Raw genomic sequence first — 19,156 nt, 5'->3', positions numbered from 1 at the left:
CAGCCAGGCGCGCCTGCGCATTAGGGGCTAATAGTTAGATTCAGCCTGTGGCTGAATGGGCAGTCTTTAGCCTGCAGGTGTGAGATTCAGGGCTAAGCCCTGATTGGCCTTTTAGTATCTGGCAATTAGTCTGCAACTGTGGCTCTGTTTGTGATTGGCTCTTGGCTGCATTTAAGGCAATGAGGGCTGATGCCTCATTGCCGGTTATAGCGTTCTGTCCTCAGTCCTGCTGCCTGCTTGTGCTATCCATTTAGGTTCCTGTTACCTTAGATTTGACCACCCGTGTTTGACCCCTGCTTGTTATTGGACCTTTGACCCTTCTCTTCTGACCTTGACCTTTTGCCTGGAATTCGGATTTCGCTTCTCTGCCTGTGAGTTTGACCCTTTTGCTTGCCCTTGGATATTGCTTCTGTGCCTGTGACCTTTGGACCTTGGATTTCTCTTATACTACAGTCCACCAATCACTCCACTTCTGGGAAACTCCTTTAAGTCAGTATACGCTACTCGACCCTCAGTCGGCCCGCAGCCCAGTCTGTCCCCACCACTAGGGGCTCCAGCGAACACCTGGCCTTCTGAGTAGTTCCCGAGTTTCACTGTACTGACTTGGGAGTTCCTAACAGTCACAAGTTGAATATTTAGATCTAATTCTTATGAACACAGGCAATACCGTAACTACTAAAAACTTTATTAAAACTGTGGACGCTAATAGCTACCTGCACATTAGAAGCGCACATTTAAAGAAATGGAAGACAAATATTACTTTTTCGCAATTCCAAAGAATTAAAACAAACTGCAGCAACAAAGAAAACTGTAGAGAGCAACTGTCGATTTATGCAAACAGATTCAAAAAGAGAGGTTATCCTGATGAGCTAGTGAAGGGAGCAATAGAAAAAACTCAAGAGATCAATAGATCAGATCTCTTAAAGTATCATAAAAAGGAAGACAGGAAGGATCAGGTGTCTTTCATTACACAATTCAATAGTGGAGAAACAAAAATTAGATCCACTATTTCAAAACATTGGAGCATTCTTAAAAAAGACCCCATATTAAGCAATATCCTTCCGGCCAAACCAGTAGTCATCTTTAAGAAAAATAAAAACCTTAAGGACCTCCTAGCCCCAAGCATGCATACAAATGAAAAACCGACCTCTAATCTTTTTTCAGCTATAAAAGGCTCTTACAAATGCAATCACTGCAATATCTGTAAATTTGCCAACCCGCAAAAAAAGAACCTTTAATGATTTTGACAATAGCAAAGAATATCAGATTAAACACTTTACAAACTGCCTCACCACTTTGGTGATCTACCTATTAGAATGTACGTGTGATCTCAAATATGTGGGGAAGACCAAGCGACCATTAAAGTTAAGAATACAGGAACATGTAAGGACTATAAAAAACAAAATAGAAAGCCACTCAGTATCACGCCATTTCCAACAGAAGCATAACTCTAATCCCAGTGAACTCAGCTTTAGAGCTATCGAACATGTCACATTGAGTCCAAGAGGAGGCGCCCTAGATAAGAAACTCTCAAGAAGAGAGATGTTTTGGATTTTTGAATTAGGAACTTTGACACCACAGGGTCTGAATGAGAACTATGAAATAGCTCCATTCCTCTAATAGTCATGTATTCCTTTATTGCACTGTTTTATGGTTGAAATTACTGTACCCCTGATACCTGGTGCTAGACATTCTTTTATATGTGCTATACTCTATTTATTTCCTAGGAGTTGCCTAGAAATAATCATATCATTTCTATGCAAATTATTTTAATTTTATTTTTATACTACTTGCTGCAATATACTATATCCAGTTATATGCATTTGTACATTTTTATATGTCTATTTTCTTGTACATGCCTTTTATACATTTACTCATAATAATATTATTTTTAATATATATATATTTTTTATATATTTGTTATCTGTTGTTAAGAGATATAGCTATATTTAATCTGATTCATATAATATTTACATATGTATATACATGTTTGTATAGTGTATAATTTATATATGTTTGCACTTTATTGAGGGGTCTCTCTCAGTGCCCTTATCAAATATGTCCACCGTTTATCTCTCTATGGAAAAAATGCCCACACTTATAATCTCTAGTACTTGCCACTTTAAATGGCTTTAATACACAAGTCCCGTTCACTAGAGCACATGTAGAAGCCCCATTAGTAACTATCCTTCTTAAGAAAAAAGAGAGGAGGAGAAAAAAAGAGGAAGAAGGGAAGGAAAAAAAATAAATACATTTTTTTTCCCCATGAGCACTTATTTCCGGTTTCGCGGCACCCGCGACGTCAGCGCAAAATGGTGCTGCGCACTATCACTATAAATTATAGCTGTGCACAAATGCATTCAATTCCTTCTGATGAAGTTCTCTGTTTGAACGAAACGCGTTGAGGCCTTTATTACTACACTATCCTGGTATACACCACTACACTCTGGGAGCTATAGATCCTATCCTACACTGAGCTTTTGTATGGAGCCTATGGAGGGACGTCTCTAAGTACCGCCAGGAGATGTGACAATTTACCAGCAATCCTGCCTATATATTACAGATAAGCTTTTATATTTTATCTGCATTGTGAGTTTGCATTTTATACATTTATCTGTTTATAAAATTTTCTACAAAATACTACACCATATGGCTTTTTCATATATTCTCTCCTAATGACGAGCGGATGAGATTGGTGTTGCGGCTGTGTTTATCATTAGAACATACTATATATCTCCGTATTACTGCGGCTGAGGGAGACATGATGGAGCATCATATGTCGGGTTGACCTAGGAGCCACGATACAGATAAGCGGTTTTTATATTTCTATCTGGTACACACACCATCTTAATATTTACTGAATGATGTTTCAGTTGTTACACGCTGATTAAATACCAATTTTCGTCCTATTGGTATATGAAGACCTTTGCAGTGTTCTATATAGACATTTATTGGATATATTGTCTGGACTGTTCTGTGCTTATTGTGCATTGTACACCTATTTGTCATTTATATTCTGTATACACCTGAAGGCGCCATCCTTCTTTACCCATTGTACTATTTGTTTTCGGACTTACCTTCCGTTTTTGAAGACTGGCTGCCACAGACATACCTGTGGAAGTGTATTTGTCTACTTAATTGTCTTTATACCTTATGGATAACATTACAACATTGGGTTAAGCGCTATCTAGATATCTTGTCCTATTTCTCTCTCTCTCTCTCTCTCTCTCTGTATATATATATATATATATATATATATATATATATTGATTTTGTGTATACACCTCTGGCAATGGGTCTGATCGAAACATCTCAATTCAATAAAATGATAAATATATATATGAAATACTATGTGGCGACCTATCCCCTATGCTTTGTTATAGATATATATCTTTATATATATATATATATATATATATATATATATATATATATTGTAACAAAGGGAGGCATTTATCTGACAAGAGGCAGAGAAAGTATACAAACAGAATAAAACATTGGCACAGTTATGCATCTAGGTTGAGATTATACCAGGTAAAAACATATGTGTAGTTTAAAGTTTGTTAACTTACATGATTTCCTCTCAGCAAACAGACAGGGTGTGTCTGTTTGTGCAAACAGAGCCAGTGATGGGTGTTTTCTTTTAAAGAGAAGGTGGGTGTGTCACCTGCCCATCAAGCTAAGGCTAGGGGAGAAACATCATGTATAAAAGCTTGATTGTGTTATTTGTTCAGTGAGATCAACGCTGGGGTAGCTGGCTGGTTTTGAGAGAGAGCTGGTCTATGTATAGCAAGCGTTTAGGGTCTCCATAATTGCTGTGAAAGTATACAATGTGAAAACATTTAACATCCTGACAATAAAGCTACATAAAAAGGAAGAAGTTGTTCGCATGTGCTTCTGCAGTAGCGGGCTCTTGCCACAAGTGGTGTCAGGAGTGGGATACTCCGGGAAGCAAGTTTCCGCTACCCAACCCGCGCAGACGTCAACATGGAGGAAGTACAGAAATCCCTCGTGAATGTGGCCGCTTCGCAGCAACAGCAGCAAGCTCAGATGCTACGAGTCGCCGAGGCACAGGTGGAAAACACAAGGCTCTTAAGGGAAGAGTTAAGCCAGGTGAGGCATGACAAAAATGAACGACCTGGTCCTGTTCTCCAGAAAATGTCGCCAGGTGATGACATAGAAGCATATCTGGTGTCTTTTGAGAGACTTGCAAAAAGGGCAAAATGGCTCCTAAAGATTGGGCTGAGAGACTGGCGCCATATCTGACTGGTGAAGCTCAGCGAGCTTATATGGATCTAGACGAAGAATGGGCCTCTGATTATTTGTGCCTAAAGTCTGAGATATTGGCTCGCATTGGAGTTTCCGGACCAAGCCGAGCCCAGCGCTATCACCAATGGCGCTATGATAAACAAAAACCGGTCAGAGCGCAAGTGGCTGAGCTTTCTAAAGTTTTAAAGAAATGGCTGCAGCCTGAGGAGAATTCGCCTTCTCGGATGAATGAAGTTCTGGCGATAGATCACTGCATCGGGGGGCTGAACCGCGATTTGCAAAGGTGGGTTCTGCAGTCAGACCCACAAACGTATGAAGAGCTTGCCACCATGGTAGAAAGGTTTTGTGCGCTACAGCAAATGATTAAAGAACCTGCATTTGTGCCAAAGCCGCTGCCACGCCAAAAGCCAGTTTGACAAGCTGTTTTACCATGAGTCCCACATCAGGAAGTCCTTGTTTGTTCCGGGTGACTGTGCTAATCAACCAAAACCTTGTTCTGGCCTTGGTTGACTCGGGAAGTGTACTCTCATTGGTTTCCAGCACTGCCTTACTCGAAACCATAACTTCTCAGTTGCCCAAGGTGAAGGTTCTTTGCGTACATGGCACGACAGAGGAGTATGAAAGAACAATGCTACCAGTCACACTCAAAGACAAAACTGTTATGGTGGTAGCTGCCATAGCACATAAACTCCCATATCCACTCATTTTGGGGCGAGACTTCCCTCTGTTTAATGATGTCCTCGGTGAGCGGATCCGGCCGGATATGCTTGCAATTGATGCAACTGAGTCTTAAGCCCGGTCTTAAAGGAACCGCCTAAGAATCCACAACATCTGGACATCGACCTTTGGGAACCGCCAAACCGGAATGCCATCCTTTGAGTCACAGCAGGAGTTCCACAAAAGCATCCACCTGCGGGGAAACATGGACAGTCCAAACTAGCATTGGTCGGTGATGTCGCAGATGAGCCCACACGCCTGTCAGTGAGGATACGGACTGGTCCGCAATACCAATTTTGTTTCCTCTGCAGGAGTTTGCTCGAGACCAACTTAATGATGCCACTTAGGAACATGCCTTTAAAAGTGTGACTTAGGTAAATGGGGTAGCGAAAGCCGCCCAGCCTGCAGAAGGTATAACATATTTTATTGTTTAAAGAATTTCCTGTATATAGTAGATAATGTACAGGGGGGGAAAAGTAGAACAATTAATGGTTCCTCAGGTCCATGTACCCCTAGTGTTAAAAGCAGCACACACACATGTCTGTGGGGGACACCTAGGGGAGGATAAAACATGGGAACGAGTTCTGCTTAGGTTTTACTGGCCCGGTGTACACATGGCAGTGAAAAAGTATTGCCGGTCCTGTCTCATTTGTCAGAGAACCTGTCCTAAACCCATGTACAGGGCACCTCTCATTCCAATACCAATAGTACAAGTTCCCTTTGAACGGATAGCTATGGACCTTGTGGGGCCACTGGAAAAATCCGCACATGGGCACCAATATATACTGGTGGTGCTTGACTATGCAACCAGGTATCCAGAGGCAATTCCCCTACGAAACATAAAGTCCAGCACCATAGCTAGAGAACTTGTATTGATGTTTACACGCTTGGGAATACCCAAAGAAATTCTCACAGATCAGGTCTACTCCATTCATGTCTAAACTGATGAAGGACATGGGCCAGTTGCTAGGGGTTACGGCGCTTCACACCTCTGTATACCATCCACAAACAGATGGCTTGGTGGAACGCTTTAACCGCACATTAAAGCACATGCTCAGGAAAGCAGTGGCTCAAGAGAAAAAAGATTGGGACACTCTTATTCCCTATTTGATGTTTGCCACCCGTGAGGTACCATCAAGCTTTAACAGGGTTTAGTCTCTTTGAGTGACAGCCCAGGGGTATCTTGGATATGTTAAAAGAAGGGTGGGAGCAGCAAGGTCCCAGTGAGCCAAATCTGGTACAATTTGTGTCCCAAATGTATGAGAGACTAGGAAAGATAGGGCCCATTGTGCAGCAACATGTAAAAGAGGCTCAGGAATGACAGAGGAAAAGTTATGATAAAAGTGTGGTTTTCGATCTTTCAAGCCTGGGGACAAGATCCTAGTCCTCGTTCCCACCCAGGAAAGCAAACTTTTCGCCCATTGGCAGGGTCCATATGAAGTTCTAGTGGCTGTCAGTCCTGTCAATTACAGAGTCCGCCAGTTAGGTAGGAGAAGGGAGGAGCAAATATATCATGTTAACCTCCTTAAACCCTGGCATGATGAGGAAACCTCTCCTCAGGTAGTGAGTACTGCCATTGAAAAGTCTGAAGTGCCCATAGAGCCAGTTTTGTCCATTCAGCAGAGACAACAGACTGAAGAAATGATTCGCCGGAACAGGGATGTCTTCTCTTCCATTCCGGGGCGCACTTCATTAATCGAACATGACATTGTCACTGCGGCAGGAGTCATTGTAAAGCAGAAGCCGTATCGTATTCCAGAAGCCAGACGGATGGACGTGAGAAAGGAGATCGAGAAGATGCTCCAGTTAGATGTGATTGAAGAGTCCACTAGTGAGTGCAATAGTCCCATTGTGCTTGTCCCGAAACCCAATGGGACAATTAGGTTCTGCAATGACTTTAGGCGCCTAAACAGTATGTCGCAGTTTGATGCCTATCCGATGCCACGTGTGGATGAACTAGTGGAAAATCTTGCTGGTAGCATTTATTTGACAACCCTTGATCTAACAAAGGGTTATTGGCAAGTTCCCCTGACTTCCACTAGAGCTGCTCCACTTACGGACATGTTAAAAAAAAGTTGTCCAGATAGATTAACCTGGTCTGACTCTGCAGAAACCGCCTGGTCTGATCTTCGGTTAGCTCTTTGTTCCTCCCCAGTTCTACAAGCACCGGATTTTACCCAGAGGTTCTTCCTCCAAACTGATGTTTCTTGTGTTTGCTTAGGTGCAGTCTTGTCACAGGAGAAGAATGGAGTAGAAAATCCTGTCCTGTACCTAAGTCGTAAGTTGCTTCCAAGGGAACAAAAGTATGCCACTGTGGAGAAAGAATGTCTAGCCATAAAGTGGGCTACAGAAGCTCTGCCCTATTATCTCCTAGGCAGAGAGTTCGCCTTAATAACAGACCATGCACCATTGAGATGGATGCAGAACAACCGGGAGGTAAATGCCAAAGTAACCCGCTGGTTCTTGGCACTGCAACCTTTCAAGTTCTCAGTAGAACATAGACCTGGGATTCTGCACAAGAATGCAGATGCATTGTCATGAAAGTATGCGCTCCTCGCGAAGTCCGCGTCCCCCTACTTGGAAACGCTAGGGGGAGGGATATGTAACAAAGGGAGGCATTTATCTGACAAGAGGCAGAGAAAGTATACAAACAGAATAAACCATTGGCACAGTTATGCACCCAGGTTGAGATTAAACCAGGTAAAAACGTATGTGTAGTTTAAAGTTTGTTAACTTACATGATTTCTTCTCAGCAAACAGACAGGGTGTGTCTGTTTGTGCAAACAGAGCCAGTGATGGGTGTTTTCTTTTAAAGAGAAGGTGGGTGTGTCACCTGCCCATCAAGCTAAGGCTGGGGGAGGAGCATCATGTATAAAAGCTTGATTGTGTTATTTGTTCAGTGAGACCAACGCTGGGGTAGCTGGCCGGTCTTGAGAGAGAGCTGGTCTATGTATAGCAAGCGTTTAGGGTCTCCATAATTGCTGTGAAAGTATACGGTGTCAAAACATTTATCATCCTGACAATAAAGCTACATAAAAAGGAAGAAGTTGTTCGTGTGTGCTTCTGCAGTAGCGGGCTTTTGCCACAAGATATATATATATATATATATATATATATATATATATATATATATACATAGTTATTTGTATATATATATGTTTTTATATATATATATATATATATATATATATATATATATAAGCCTAGCGGCGTGTGTTAGTGTGTGTGTGTGTGGAAAAAACTATTTTCTCAGAAAGGGCTCATCCAATTGACCTGAAATTTGGTATATTGACATTATTTGACATAAAAATTATAATAGTGAAGTCAGTTAACTTCCATCATCCCCCCTTTCCCCCGTGGGAGGGGTAGTTAAGGCTAAATTTACCAGTTGAGGGCTCAAACTCTTGACCGTGTGGGTATTTATTTACCAGAGCCTGTGTTTGGTCATGGACAATTGTATGTCGCATTTTCACAATTACGGAGAAGCAGTGATGTGAAAATGCAGGTTATGAATACTGCCCTTCAAGGAAGACTGATTCAGCACAGCGATAAGGTGTTTAGCAGAAACGTTGTGTATCGAGAGGTTTTTGAACAGTAAGACGATGGAGATTAAGGATGTGGCAATGAAGATGAAGGATGAGGTGATGGAGAAGAATGATGAGGTGGTGACATGTGGACAAAACCACGTTAAAAAAGGGAGCTTATGTCGGGAAGTAACGCTCTTCCCCTGAGGAGGCCTGGCCTAGCCCCAAATGCATGACAAGAACCTTTTTAACACCTTAAGTAGCTTGATTTGCCTAGAATGCATGAGTATCATGCACGGGTTAACTTGTATATATATATAAATGTATATATATATATATACTGTATATATATATATATATATATATATATATACACAAGAATTGTGGAAGGAGTCTGCCTGATTTAGTAGTCCTTGAAAGCGCTGCTGATGCTCACTGATGATAGTCAGGGACTATATATATATATATATATATATATATATATATATATATATATATATGTGTGTGTGTGTGTAAACATATCTATCTATATTCTATATATATTCTATATATATATATATATATATATATATATATATATAGATAGATAGATAGATATGTATACACACACACATATATATATATATATATATATATATATATATATATATATATATATATTATTAAAGTAATTCTAACGTTTTCAAATGAGCATTGCCCAAGCGATTGTATTGTGTTTCCAAGGCACAAAGTAATTTATTTTAGCAGATGCAGATGCAAAATTTAACAATTCAAAACATGATTATAATATAGTACAACCAATACCAAAAGATACATACATACCACGCTCGCTTGCGCTCGCTGTGCTCCCAGTGGGAGTACAGCTATATTATATACACTCAGTGTTACAGAGAGAACAATGCAGATGACGTGGCTTGCTTCTATTGGTCCAGACTTCAGGTGGGTCCAGTGTAAATAGGTTATAGGCTAGTTCAAACAAGCCCCTCTAAGGCTGATTGTCAACATTCCAGATGATTCTCCCGCCTAGAAACCAGTTTAAGCTAGTCTATTTACACATTACAGTCAGTATAACTTAAGTATTTATTCCCTAACATCACTAACTAGAGTATGCAATGTGCAATATCTTCGGCGAAAGAACCAGACAACTGCTGATGAATAGGGGATTAAAATGATACCAGACATGACACATTTCCTATAACCAGAACCTTGAATAACACTAAAGTGTACATATAATCATAATATATAAACTAATAATAAACTAAATACTATCTGCTCATAAATCACTTTGGATTGAAATCTTTATAAATATGAAATATATAAATAACTAAATGTTGTAGTGCGAGTGTGTGCATGCGTATTTTACAGCGTGATCACACATGCCAAGTAAAGCGTGGCATACTGAGTGCAATCGCACGATAAAACAATATTAACCAATATACTTTCAGTCATCCAATTATACGACTTCGACAATATGTGTGTTTTTGTGTGTGTGTATATGTGTGTGTGTGTGTGCGTGTGTGTGTAGGACAAAGGTTCAAATTGAGAGACCTAATTTTATCATAAAAAGAAAATCAGTGCTAATATATTTGTGGTTTACTTGTTTTGGGGTCCCTGCAGCATTCTATATGCATTCTATATGTTTGCAGGATCACTAAAACCTTAAACTATGTGAAAACCCAAAACATATTAAAATAAAGACAGCGATTTATGTGCAGAACAGACATATTTCATATTTACTATGATAGCAATCCTGATGATCTTAGTTGTCAAGGGATTGAAGGGGTTACTTTTGACTTCAGAAATGGTAATCAGGTCTCTCTATCAAGAAAGAGAGAGACTTTTTGGAATTTTTATTTGGAACGTTTAATACTTTTGGACCTCTATGAATGTTATGTTTTTATCTCTTTTTGCAAAGTCTGGATAATTTTACTATTGATGTTTATGCATTGTATATAATTTTATATTTGTATTTTATGGATTAATTTGTGATTGGCTGTTTGCTACAAGTGTACTTTGATTAATTAACTAATGATTGTGAACACTATTTAATTATGACTATATATTATATAATACCCCTATATATATGGTGACAAGCTAAAGGCACATTTCAAAAAGCATAGTACGCAATATCGGTTTTATGGAGCTGTCATTGTTGGTTGAAAGCAGTCAGCGCTCACATACAAATTATGCAGTTTTTATTCTCTAAGTGCAATTTCTAAATTTTTGCGAATCCTTTGATGAATTGCCTGCTTCTCTATGTTTGCCTAGTGCTCTCCTTTATTTTTTTAGTATGACTTCATTCTTTATAGCTTGTCATACATCAATTATGCAGGTACAATTCTACAAAATCTTATAGGGTACAGAGGGAGGTGAGGGCAGGGGTAGGAGATTTGGTTAGAGACATTTCACAAGAAGGAGGAAACAGTCCAATGTGTACAGGGTTGCAAAGAATCATGATTATAAACAGGAATCAGATGCAAGAAATGATTTAATCACTAATAAAAATGAAATTATATCTCCATGATTAGAATAAGTGGGGTATTGATGGGGGTGTGGAAATGGGAATTGTGATATGTCGATGAAGCCAGAAGCCTGGGTCTAGTGGGACTTTGGCAGAGAATTAGTGTAGAAATCAAAAAAATCTTTTGCCAAATGGCTGCTATATGGGGGATGTGAAAGTCAAATAATTGTATGAAGTCGTTTCAAATTAATAAACATAGATAGAATTGGTTTTATGTGAAATAAGCAAATGGTATGCTACGGTGTGGAAGAGCTAATTATGAAATTATACTAGCAAACACTTATAAATACTTTACACTCAAGCATACATTTTTTAAAAGTTCACTTTAATAAAGTTCCAGCACACAGACCTTTTAATTCAAATGTAATGGATTTAATAGTTTAATGTAATAATGTTAAAGATTCTTCAATGACATCTAAGGCTCAGGATATAGGAAATGTTTAGTGTCATACAAATCGACTTTTTACTATCAGACATCCGCTACTATTGGCTAAGCAATTGCACCCTGCATATGGTAGGTATGGATGATAAAGGATTAGTGCTCACAATGATATTGTGTTTGGAATGTAAATGGGTTGGTTTAAACTAGAGATGGGCGGGCTAGGTTCCCCGAGATCCGAATCCATCCGAATTTCACCTATCCGAGTACCGAGCCGAGCGGCTCGACACTCTCCCGCCCATTCGGAATCGAAATCGAGGCTAAACGTCATTGTGACGTATTCGTATTTTTGAGCTCAGTTCTCGCAAGATTTGAAAATCATAAATACCCGCCTCCACAGCAATCCATCGCCATTTGACAGAGGGAGAGAGCAGGGTTAGGTCACAGGCTGTATTAGCGCAGGGACAGAGCAATAATTGTATACCTTATTCTTTCTATTATTCTTTCATTTCGAATCTATTCAATTCTATTATTAATTCAAATTCTATTAGCAATTGTTAGAGCAGGAAGAGAGGAGGAGGCTTATTTTTTAATTTTTTTCACTACAAGTGTTTTGGGGGTTCAATATTCCCCAGTGTTTTAAACTAATTTTTCTGGCTGTCACAAAAAGGCATATTTGTCAGCAGTACCTATCTAATACAATATTTTGCACTACAAGGGCTTTGGGGTGTTCAGTATTCCCCAGTGTTTTACACTAATTTTTCTGGCTGTCACAAAAAGTCATATTTGTCAGCAGTACCTATCTAATACAATAATTTGCACTACAAGTGCTTTGGGCTCATTAAAATGGATTCAAAGCAGTTCACATATGAGCAGAATCAGCAAGCAGGTGCTGGCACCAGTCCTCATGGTAGTGTTCCCAGTACGTCATCTGGTAAAGCCGATGTAAATGTACATAGTCTTTTGAAATCAGGGAAAAAATACACCCCCCAAAAAAATTTACCTTGTTGAAGCGAAAAGGAAGTATAACTGAGAAAAACGTAACTGCCAATAAAAATAAAATTGCCAACATGCCATTTTACACACGCAGTGGCAAAGAAAGAATGAGGCCTTCGCCTTTCTCTATTAGTGCGAGATCTAAAAATGTTACTGAGCCTTCTTCTTGTACAGTCACTCGTGACCAAGCAAGACCAAGTAGTTTGGAGTCTAAAAGTGGTGCACAACTACTGTTACGCGTCAAAGCCGAGCTGCAAGAAAACAGTGAGGCATTAGAGGATAATGTATGCTCTGAATCAGAAATGACACCAATCCCTGAGGAGAGTCCATCCACCAGTGGTATGTCTAATCGTGAGCATACTGTTAGTGTACCCATAAAGAAGGGCCCTTTCAGCAGTTCTGCTGATGTGTGCCTGAACAGCCCGAGTGTAGCCGGTGATACACAAATTGAGGATTCCACTTTGGAATTAGAAGAGGATGAGGGGGAGATTTGTGTAGGCGACGAGAGTGCTAATGAGGATGTTGATGAAGATGAGGTTGTTTGTGTAAGTCCTGCCCCAGTGGCAGAAGTTCTGGCATGTGACAAGAAAAAGGCCATTGTCATGCCTGGGCATAAAACAAAAAAATCCACTTCTTATGTGTGGAATTATTTCTACCCAAATCCAGACAACAATTGTATAGCCATTTGTAGTGTATGTCAAGCCACAGTCAGTCAAGGGAGGGACCTTAACCATTTAGAACCTCGTCTATGTTACACCATTTGACGAGAGTTCATGGCAAAGTGTTGGGAAAAGCTGAAAGTTCTTCCAAAAAAATTACAAGCACTCCAGCATCAGCTAGGACCATTCGCTCACCGACATCCCGACGGCTACAAAATACAACCACACCACCATCCTCATCAGTATCCTCAGTAGAGCTCGTAGTTAGCCTTGCATCCCACTTAGTAAGGCTGGATGACTCCTGCACTATAATTGATTCCTCTGAAGAAAGCATTAGTCCCACTGCTGCTGCTGTTGCTGCTGCTGGGGGCGAATCGTCAGCCCAGAGGAAGGCCAAGAAAAAGAGAAGTCCTTTCAACAATTAACTGTGAAACAATCATTTGCTAGGGGAAGCAAATATGACAGCAGTCACCCAGTCACCAAGCGAATCACAGACGCCATGGCTGCCATGTTAGTGTTAGATCTGCGTCCAATCTCCACAATAAACGCAGCTGGGTTTTCACAGTTAATTGAGGTTTTGTGTCGGCGTTACAGAATTCCATTGCGACACCATTTTTCACGTAAAGCTATTCCACAACTATACCAAAAATTGTGTACAAATGTAGAGATTGCGCTGAAGAATGACATTCTGCCCACTGTCCACTTAACCACAGATATGTGGACAAGTGGAAGTGAGCAAATCAAAGACTATATGACTGTGACAGCCCACTGGGTTAGTCATTCGCCTTCATCAGCAGGAACAGCAGCAGCATGTACACCACTACGTAACATTTGTCACAGGCAGGCCACTCTTTGTATCACCGGCTTCACTAACAGGCATACAGCTGACAATTTGTTACGCAAACTAAGAGATGTGATTGATACATGGCTTGTACCACTTGGACTCTCCCCAGGATATGTCATTTCTGATAACACCAACAATATAGTGCGAGCATTACAGCTGGGTGAATTCCATCACATTCCCTGTTTTGCTAACACCATCAACTTGAAGAATTTTTTTTGGATATGGGACACTACTGCGTGTGTGTGCACGTATATTCCGCACCATTTACGTGTGTATTTTTACATCTACGCACTTGTTGCCATTTATTTTGTCTATGGCATCGATCTGAGCAGGCCAATTAAGCCTCAGCTCGATCGAGACATTAAGATTTATTAAGGAATGTATGTGTTCAATTTATGGATATATCTAATTGTGGTTATGCCTATCAGTGTGAGAATTCGGGCTCCTTTAAATGGATCCCGGATTACTGATTGTGATCCGTGCCGTGAGGTAGTCAAATAATAAATTAGTTTTTTTATGTATATATATTTTTTATTTATTTTTAAAGATCAGTTTTCTGCTACTGTTTAACACGAGTTATAACTGATATGGTTACTTGTGTTTTCGTGTAACTATTTTTGTTACATTGATTTATAACAAGATGGAGAGAAAATCTGTCGGGCGTTTTAATAATGGAGATTCTTTATATATGTGTGATATCCTAATGCCCCAACGAAAATTTCAAAGTTCCAATGCCCCACTATCAGCCCGTTAGAGATTATGAAGTTCGGATTTCGAACCAGCTGTAGGTTGATTAATGATATTGAGAATATAAAGTGTGGGATTGGTCTGTAGCGGATTGCTTCCTCTGATGAAATCACCAGGCAGGTGAAGAAACGCGTCAGGTGACCTAGAGGCTGCAATAAGCCTATGAATTGTCCAGTTCTCTGACCCAGCAACCTTACCATCTAGTTCCAGAAAGTGGTTTTTGGTGAAGATTGTTCAGCCGCGAGATACATATCCACCAGCAGTACTACGGCTGTGTACAGCAAAAATTAAAGTCTCTACTCTCAAGCCGGGGTACAGAGCTATGGCTACATCACGGGACCCATGTTGCTCTATTGCCCACTGAGGTATATATACTTGCAGACCCAATTACGGGACTAAACATTGGACCAGGTCTGTATAGTACCGATTATATATCCAGTGAGTGAGATCAATGTCTTTAATGGGACTCTATTATCGGGATTGATGGCTTTCACCTACCACTGTGCAATTTGTACACGATTTATAGAAATGAATATCTGTTCTATTAATGGTGATATCAACTATAGTGATCACCAGGGTGGCCACACTATTCTATTCACCTTAATAGGACTATGTGATTCACACACTGCGGGACATTTTCATCATGCTATATAATCATTGAGGGATAAATCAGATTGGACATCATCATTTGATTGCTGCAGCATGTTTATATGATATTTTCATAGACAAACATTTAATGTTGCCCATGTTTTATATGCTTTTATTAATGAAGTGTTTTATTATATCACTGCACGGATCTATTATTGGATGGTGTGTATCTCAGTAGACAGCGCTGTTGTAAGTGTTTTTTTGGAGTTTCTGTTTTTGAGATCTCATTGATCTCTACAGCTGCAGATACTGCTTTACTCTCATCCTCCATTTAACTATCATCTCTCCGTGCGCCAGGTGTTTGGATCTTTCTTTTTTTCTCTATGTTGCATGGTCTATCTGGTTGTAGCTCCCTTGGTAAAGCTCTGTGATCACTGTCAAATAATATCTGATTGTCTGGGCTCTGTTCAAGGAGCTTGTTAAAGATCTTTGTCAAGACATCCATGAGGACAGAAGGTGCGATATCTTCAGGGATTATTACTATTATTTATTTAGTTATTTATTTATTTATAAGGCACCACAAATTTCGTAGCACTGGCTATAGGAGCAAGTAACACATATATGAGGTAGTACATATAAGTAATGCTCATTACTCATACATATGAGTAATGCTATGGGGACTCACACAGAGTGCAGCAATAGACGTGACGGGACATACCAGGGAGTCAGACAGTAGACAGACATGAGACAATAGGTTAAAACGACCCTGTCTGTGAGAGCTTACATTCTAGTGGATCCCCCTGATTCATAAATTATTATAAAGGCAATTCTGGCATGCATGGAACTTTCTCCAAACATGCCAGAAATGTGAGGAGGTGGTGTCTTGCATTTTAAATAGAATATCCTCCTGAGCTGCTGCTAGTGCTTACCGGATGGGCTGTCACTATGTGTTTCTGGGCCCAGAGGTAACTCTAAATATTTTGGAGAGAAGAGGGAAAGGGGAGTCTCTGATGGGTCACAAATATTAGCAGTACCACTAGAACTCTGGTAGCTGCAACCGTTCACTTCAGCTGTCAAGCCATGCTCCATGCTCTCCTATATTTACATATTGTCTGGAATCTGCCTGTGTGGCATCAGGTGTGAATGACTTTATAAGCTTGAACAGAAGTTTGGCTGGCATTGTTTAGAATAGCTTTATTTTGATCTATCTAGTCATTGATTATCTGGTTCTTACATATTGTGAGACTTTTATTCAGTGGACTTTTGCCACACATCAGCTAATTAGCTTTGTATTAGAGAATTCTTCTAAACAGAGACAGAAAGCAGATGATGTATTTTAACAGTTTTGAGCTGGTCGGATAAGATGGCACTCTGAAATTATTTGGATAAAAAGATTATCCCTAGGGAACTTCAAATGATTAAACCCACATATCTGCTAAAATAAACTAAAATTATGTGCATACTAGAGGGGAATGCAACTCTAGACTGCTGTTTTTATGAGCTTATACATATTCTCATTGATCAGAGATCAGGGGGTAAATGTATCAAACTGCGAGTTTGCCAGCGTGTTGAAATTGCGGCAAAAAAACCCTGGAAATGTATCAAGCTGCGATTTTGAGACTCATGTTCAAAATCGCTGGTCATCTCTGGCGATTTTGAGCGATGTAAACACTATCGAGTTTAGCAAACTCTCCTGTGTTTGGCAAACTCTCCTGTGTTGTAACAGTGAGTTGTCAACACATCACTGTTACACTGGCCCTGGTAAAAAGTAAAAGAACAGATAAAAGTTTAAAAAAAAAAAAGCGTGGGTTCCCCCCGTTATTTATGCTTAACCCTAGTGCTGCCTGACTAGTGCCAGGAACATTGGATCAAGAAAGAAGACAGCATTGGTAAGTATTTGTTTTTTTTTATTTTCATTAGATAGTTGTGGTTAAAAAGAGGGTGGTTAGTGTATTTATTGTGGGGTTTTTATTTTTAATAAATATGTGTGGTTTGTATGAGGGTGTTGTTGTTTTGTTAACTTTTTTCTTTGTGGAACTACAGGGCCCAGCACGCCAGGAATGTCAGGGCATGTTGGCACTTGTGGTTCTCCAAGTGCCAACATACCCTGGCTTCCGTGGGTATTCTGGTGCTTGTAGTTATACAAGCAGCAGCATGGCCACAGTTTTTAGGGCAACCTGGCTGGCTGGGACTTGTAGTTCCACAAACAAAATTGGTGTCAGTTTATTTTTTTTCTACTATTTACCACCGTATTACCCTACTACCCACAGCCCAGGGGTAGTAGGAAGAGCCCTAGTGCTATCAGCACTGGGCTGGTTCTTTCTAGGGGGGGGCCTGCTCTTTTTTTTGGCGGACCCCACTCCCTAGGGAATCCAGCCCAGCGCTGAACAGTCTAGGGTTGGTTAGTCATTATGGCAGGGGGACCCCTGCCGCGCATCCCCCTGCTATAGTGCCGCCAACCCTGGCTGGTTTGCCTAGTGCTGTTCAAGTGAAAATCGGGGGAACCCCACGCAAAATTTTTCCCCAATTTTCACGGGACCAGCACTAGTCAGGCAGCACTAGGGTTAAGCATAAATAACCGGAGGACCCCACACTTTTTTTTTTTTTACTTTTATCTGTTCTTTCACTTTTTAACACTGTGTGTAACAATGATGTGTTGATACAACACGCTGCTATCAAGCAGCGTGTTGTATCTGGCGTGTTTAGAAGCAAACTCTCCTGAGTTTGCTAACTCGCAGCTTCATACATTGGAGACTTGTATAGCTGCAGTGGCAAACAGTGGTGAGTTTGATCTCTGGCGATTTTGCAAGTAGCGATTTTGACAGAAGCAGAACTCGCGATTTTACAAAGCGATTTTGTATGAAAACTCAGCTTCATACATCGGCGAGTTTCAACTCTCCCGAGAAAATCGCGGGAGTTTCAAAATCGCAGCTTGATACATTTACCCCCTAATGTTTTGGATGTATTATTAAAAAAGATTGCTGATTTAAATGATATTTTGAAACCAAGTCAAACTCTTCTTTTATTTAAAGATTTAAAAGAATATTTAAAAATACATTTAAATGTTATAGAAGATGAAATTATAGTTTTGAAAAAAAGAGATAATCAAGATTATACAATGCAACTAGTGCAGGTTCAAATGTTCTTTATAATTCAAACCTGTTGGATGCAGAAAAATAAACTGCATTTAAACTGTTAAACCAGCTATTATGGTTAGAACACAATCTCATTATTACAAAAAAAAAAAAACAAGAGAAAGAATTAAACACCTTAAAATATACTGGGGAATGGGAATGGGAATTAAAGAATCTGATTGGGCTCCTATTAAGGAAATGGATCAAGAAATGCCAATAACATTTTAGATGCTACTATATATCATTGTCGTAATAATAATAGTCCTAGTTTGAAAGATACCATTTTGTCACCAATCAGCATCGTTTTTTTAAGTAAAAAGCAAACAGCGCTTATCCTAAAATTAATTTTATAGCACAGGCAAAAAAGACCACTAAAAGAAAAATGGTTTATTTGAGGGAGGGAGCACTAAAAAACTCCACGCATTCAAAGCTGGAGGACAAAATCATTGTTTCATGAGTCCCATATTTATTTGATTGTCTATGTGAGCGAAAAATTCCCATGTACATGTAAATTCCCACTTTTACTCAATTTGATTTATTATTGATTTTAATAGCTTAATTATAAAACTACTTTTGGCATGTTTCTTTTGTCACAAGACAAAAGCTAATGACACTAATTTGGGTGTGAGTTGTTTTAGTGTTATTAGTCAGAAAACATATTTCCAACTTTTGCAAAGGGCCCTTATAATGAGCCTTTTTTTTCAAATTATGTTTACTAATCTGAAAAAGCTAAATCTCTCTTAACAAAAGATAAATATCTTACTTAAGGGATGAAATA

The sequence above is a fragment of the Mixophyes fleayi genome, chromosome 8 (genome assembly GCF_038048845.1).
Source record: "Mixophyes fleayi isolate aMixFle1 chromosome 8, aMixFle1.hap1, whole genome shotgun sequence".
NCBI lineage: Eukaryota > Metazoa > Chordata > Amphibia > Anura > Limnodynastidae > Mixophyes > Mixophyes fleayi.
The sequence above is the reverse complement of the archived record's forward strand: the minus strand, read 5'-3'. Positions refer to the sequence as shown.